Source organism: Borostomias antarcticus (assembly GCF_949987555.1).
Source record: "Borostomias antarcticus genome assembly, chromosome: 1".
NCBI classification, from domain to species: domain Eukaryota; kingdom Metazoa; phylum Chordata; class Actinopteri; order Stomiiformes; family Stomiidae; genus Borostomias; species Borostomias antarcticus.
The window spans coordinates 8,073,428-8,079,865 of NC_140234.1; positions in this window are offsets into that span (position 1 = coordinate 8,073,428).

Below are 6,438 nucleotides of genomic sequence, written 5' to 3' on the forward strand. Positions count from 1 at the left end.
CTTCAATCCCTCCTGTGATTCTATACAATCGTACAGAATCATACCAATCTAGATAAAATGTCACACAGAGATACATGGGGAAATAAACACATGCATCCTTCTTTCTCCAATGTTGCCTGACCACGTAACACGGACCGGCTGGCTTAAGACCCTCTGTACCTGGAACCATCCTCAAAGATAACAACACTCAATATAACAAAACAAAACACCCCACGCATCATTTATTAAAAAACACACCCCTAAAAGCAAAGCAAAAACAAAGTTGACCGAAATAACATATCGGAACCTAGCATTCAGACAGGCACCTTAACAAATTAAGCATTACTGCAATCAAATCATAATCTGGGTAGAGAGACGTAGTCTCTCGCCCTGGGCCCCTCCTGACCCTGCGGACCTGATAGCGGCGGCGCGCCTCACTGGTGCAAGCCTGAATCCGGATTCTAAGCCCACACCAGCAGCCACGCCCAACACTACCATCCCCACGGGTCCGGCCATCTCTAATAATAAGAACAGTAAAGGATTTCCCTGCAACTATTCGAACCCGGCCCCCTGGGTGAGGAACAGCGCTGATATGGAGAGAGTCAGTCCTAACCCTGATCTTATCAATGAAATTTGATCTGAAACTTCAAAACGTTATGAATGACAGTTAGCTTTACCCGTCCACTGATTGGTCAGATAAACTGTCCTGTAATGTCCCTGCTTCAGCTCTAATGAATATGTCTCAACTGCAACCTGAGGATTCACCCTTACAGTATAACTCTGCTTAACACACTTGACCACTATTGGCATGACCACTCCCTACAACCTGTGGATGAAAGGATGTGATTAGAGTGAGTGTGAGTGAACTGTGTGAAAGTGTCCCGTCTTCCACCCGAGGTAGCGCTGTCCGTCCCCTCGAGGTGCTGCACGTGATCACTCGCGTCCAGAGTAAACCGGAAGGCCTTCTCCAACTCCATCTGTGGTACAGGAAACAAAAAGGAACTATCACAGTATCAGACGTTCTACAAGGTATATTGGTTATAATGCCCTGATGGAAGATGAAAATAAAGGATTAATTATCATGAAACACTGTCAGACTTTGGCTTCTCGGCTCAGGATCTACGCTCTTACTAAGGCCCTAACACTCATTTCTCTCCCTTTCAGCAGAACTACAGTCATTGAACAGTGGCACATATTGGGATATTTCAGAGAATGCCCCAAAATGCGTTCTTCACCCCGAGTTTGCCCTCATGCCTAAGACGCATGATTCTTTAGCTCAAGGGCTCTGTTCGAACAACACTGCCATCGTTGTCCCTGACTTTTGGAGTGTTAGGCCACTGATGTTATTTGATGATAGTCTACGTCCTGAGTTCCCTGAGAGTGTCTCAACCTGAGTGTCATGACCTGTGGTGGTTCTAAGCCTCAGAGGGCGGTGGTTCAACCACCTTGCATTGGCTAGCATGAATCCAATTTTGTTTGGCTGCTACCTTGACTGCAGTGTTGGTGATGAGCAATACCTGGTGCGGCCCATCCCACTTTGCGTCTAATATCTCTCTTTGATCTTTTTGATCATGACGTACTGGCCTGGGATCAGAGTGTGCCCTCCTTCTGGGACATCACTCCATGCCATACGCACTTGGAGATGAGCTCTGGCTAGTGCCACGCTCAACCTCTCACAGTAACCGATCAATGAGTCACTTGTGAGATGAATGTCTGCTTTTCTGAGGTCGATGGCTCTGGGGAGTGACATTGGTCTCCCACAGACGACCTTGAACGGACTGAGGCCCGTTTCTCTGTTGTGTGTTGCTCGAATGGAGCGAAGAACAATGTTCAAAGCGTCTGGCCAAGGCACACCCTCCTGGTGATACTTGGTGAGCCTCTCCTTGATGACGCAATTCATGCGTTTTATCTGACCACTGCTCTGGGGATGATGGGGGCAGTGGAGTGATGGTATCAATCTGATAAGGTGGAGACGTTTGGACTGGTGACAGATGTTTTGGACTGGGTTCTTGATTTCGGGCCGCATTCTGGCCTGCTTGGTCCGCCAAAGCGTTCCCTCGGCTGTCAGCGGTATCACCACGCGTGTGGCCCTTGACCTTCAGCACCGTCAGTTCTTGTGGGAGGCGGATCGCCTCAATCAGTTCTCCATCGATGGTGAAGGCTGTCCACGGCTGCACCTCCTCTGCTAGAGGCACACTGTAGAAGCCTTGTGTCATGTCTATGACAGTGAACCATTTGTGCTCTGGGTCTAGGGCACTGAAGATGGTGGACGGGTCCGCCACTAGGGGCGCCAATTTGTCCACGTACTCGTTTGCCACTCTGTAGTCCACGCAGAGGCGCCATTCTCCCGAAGGTTTCAAGACCGGCCATGCCGGGCTGTTGGAGGCGCTGCGGGCTGTTGGAGGCGCTGCGGGCTTTCTTCAGGACTCCCCGTTCTTCAAAGATTTTGAGGAGTCGTTTTATCCCCTCGATTGCTTGGGGAGAGAGTGGATATTGACGAGTGCATGGTGGCGGCCTGCTTGTGTAGGTGACCGGGTCCATTTTCAGAAGTCCACAATCATTTTTGTCTTTTGCCCATAGGGGATGCCGGGTTAGGTCCGGTTTAGTCACTCGTCTCAGTTTTGTGAGTCAGATTTTTCCCCCTTGGAATTCAAGAGATGAGTTAATTTGAGTCAGGACGTCAAGTCCTAAGAGAGGATCTCCTACGAGCCCCACCCAGATTGATGTTTGGAACTTGTGTTGTAACCGGAGGGGGCCTTTGACCCTAGGGAAGGATGTTCCCATTGGAGCGGGAGTCAAAAGAGATTCTGGAGGTGGGGGCCGAGTAGCCCCCCCCCCCCGAAGCAGAGCCGGAGATTGATGGGTGTGTGTGGGCTGCCGACAGAAAGAGCTCAAGGTGACAGACAGCTCAGAGTTTGTTGGTTCTCGGAGTCCTTTAGTATGTGTTGAAAGGGAGAGCAAGGCCCTTTTGATTCTGTCGCACGTCAATGGTAAGACCTGCTCTTGGGCCTGTACTGCCCCTGTAATCTCTCCTCTGTCTCTCGTGATTTTTGAGTAGTCTTCCCCCAGGCCCTTTTGATGTCGGGTAAGGGCCATCCCCCCTCCCCCTCTGCTTGAATATCATATTTAGCCACCACCTCATCCTGTAACTTGATTGAGTTAAGCCTTTCCCAGATAGCCTGTGACATGTCGTTACTTATTTCCCTTAAAGTGACATTGGGCGTTCTGTGTCACCTTTCTCTTGTCATTTTGGGGGGTGCTGGGCTCCCCCGCAGCATCTGAATCTGGGATCTGCTTGGGCGGACTGGGAGACATTATGGGACAGAATGTTGTGCCAAGTCCTTTAAGGAAATAAAGATGTTGAGACTTTCTGGAGACTGGGAGTGAAGTGTGTGTGGTAAAAAGCACCCTCAAGGTCGCCTTGAGGAATGTAAGAGATATGAAGCAAGCGATATCCCTGCCGTTGGGCTAAAGAAGAGAGAGGTAGCCTACCGCTCAGTGAGCGGATGAGAATGAAAGAATAAAAGTTTTGGCCCTTTATTTGTTGGGACCGAAGTGTGTGTCTACGCACCGGGTCTCGGGTCCGGTTTCAACACTTCTGGACAGCTCCTACACCGCTCGGTTTGCCAATGACACTCAAGTCGAGAATAGATAGCTGTATATGTGCAGTTGAAAAACTGCTGGACGTCTGTTCTACACCGCTCGGATTCTGTCCTAAAACACGCAAGCTGAGACTTAAAAAGACGTCTGATTGGGCACCTGCTCTACCACTCGGATTCTGTCGAGAGCTGAGAATTAGTCAGGTGTCTATGTGCACATTTAATTGGAGCTCATTAGAATGCATTCAGAAATTATTGCAGGTATACCTTTTTTGTTATAAATATGTCTAGACATTTAATCATAGCCTCCTATGTGTGTGGTTTATTAGATTGGTTCTTTCTTGAGAGACAGAGCACTCACCGCCCGTTGTATGGCTCTGAATGGCCTTGGTGATGTGTGCTGTAGTGAAGCCTTGTTGATTATCTTACAAGAAATACGCAACATTAGTCCTATTCCCGTATGCCCTTAATCCACACCGTAAACAATGTGCAGGTCTATCATAAGTCATCATGATAGCTCATCATCCTTTTAAAAATTATTGCTGCTGCTGCAAGCTATTTTATTCTGCGCCTGTAGGCCTATTGTTTGTTTTTATTTTGTTTTATAATGTTTTGTCATTTATTTATTATGTATTAACTTATGTCTTTGGCTCGACCACAGTAGTTTTTAAATGTGCTCTATAAATCAAATTTGAGTTCAGTTGAGATAGCAAACAAAAATATTCTCTTGTGGCGATACACATTTCAGAGACATCCACCAGACTGCTGCTGCTTGTATGCCTATAAGACAGCAATTATAATTTAGTGCAAAACATTTAATAGGCCTATCTCTTGATCACTAGGCCGATAAAAAGCCCTTACCTGACTGGAAGTTATAGCCATTAAACGGAGCGCTTCGTTAGGCCTACTCGTGGCCTATTCAGACGGCACTAGGCCTATATGGTATAGGCTACGACTGTATCCACACGCTAATAATCTCTAACCATACCATAAGCGTCTGAACTAGGCTATGGTGTGTTTGTAATATCTAAATCTCTTCATTTCGCTAAGAAAGCATTTAAGATCCCGACTGTGAAATAACAGATTTAGGGGCCTAGGCTACATTACAAAAACAGGACAAGATGTATGCTACAAATGTAATAAATTCAATTTAGCCTATTCGGCCATCAAAGGCTCAGCTTTTTTTTTTCTTTAAAAAAAAAAAAAAATTATTTTATGCTTTATAGGCCTACTACAAAGAACGAAAAAATAACGTTATTAACCGGTTTTAAAGATTTCAAATTAACGTTTCTGTTCTGGAACAATTAAAGACCATTTTGTTTTCATTCTTGTTTCTGTTCCTCATAAAATACCGTTCGTTTTCGGTTTTCGTTTCCGTTCCTCGAACCGGTTCGGAGCCTTGCCAGTTGGATTTAATTAGATTATTTGGATTAGATTTTGGTATTCAAATGTCAAAGGTCAAACAAAAGGCACTTTTGAATACTAACACTAGCTAGCTAATGCTAACGCTAACAATAAAGCTAGCGCTAGCTATCTAATGCTAGCTATCTAATGCTAATTAGATACAGCTATTCTAGCTGTAATGCTAGCTAGCATTAGTGTTAGCTAGCATTACAGCTAGAATACCAGCAAGATGGCGTGCACAATCCACATCAACACAGGGGCCCTCTCTCAAGATCAACTGAATGTTAACTGCAACTTGCATTGTTGGGCAGAGGCATTTAGCCGCTACGTGGTTTTTCTTGTTGATACTGATGCTACTGAGAATCAGGGTTCCCATGGTCATCAAGACGTTAAGGAAAAATCATGGAAAAGTTGTAATTTTTATTGGTAAAAATGAGTGGGAACCCTGGAGAATACACCAGCTACAGAGTAGACCTTAACAGTATACTGGCAGGGGAGGCAGGGGGGCTGCATCTATAATCTCTTGGCAAGTCAAAATAAAAAACATTTTTGTCGCAATATAAATATACAAGCATTCCAGCTAATCCCAGTGATAGGAAATGCCACTTATGCACAATTACAGGGACTTTCTCCCAGATGATCTAACATCTACCATTACACAGTGAATCTGTGGGATCATTGACGTCGCATAGTGAGATGCCCTGCACAAGATGGCTGCCACGTCGGACGTGAGTCCATTGGAATTCTACAGCACAATGGCCAGTCTAGTTTTTTATAATGTCTATGGTCTGAACAGTGAAACGCGTCATTGTTCCCGGCTTTCACCGATTGGTTAAGAACATTGAAAAGACTAGCAGTCACGACCAAAAGTGTATATAAATTGTGTTCGTAATTTGTGTCTCTCTCTACCTTGGAAACTTTTCACAGTTGAACATTGTTTGTCACGCCTGTAAAGATTCCCCATTGCAAAGATTTTTTCATCCATCTGAAGAAAACAAGAGACAAGCTCTTTATTCTTTTTGAGTAAACAAACGTTTCCATTACAACCAAGTTACATGTTATTTTTTATTTTTGAAAGATTAGAGCGCAGCCGTTTGGGGCTTCGGTTTAGGAAGTGAACTTCGAATGTCCAAGGGAGGGTTAGACGACTGTTTTTGAATTTGATTCCAGGAGAGGGTTACTGTTCTTTTTAATTTGAGTCCAGGGGAGGGTCACATAGCAACACATTTGAATCGAAAACAGAATAGTTCATTCATCTTTTCGGAATTCAGCAAGCTGTTTTGTATGACCATGTTGAGAGGGAAGCGCGTGAAGCGAACATAATGACATGCGGTCTGTTTTCAGTGAATTTCGCTGTTGCTGGTCGTTGCTGTGTGCGTTCACTTCTTTTATTCGCTGGTGACATTAAGTGGAGAGCATGGCCGTATAACGTAATTCATAAGCAAATCTAGAGGCC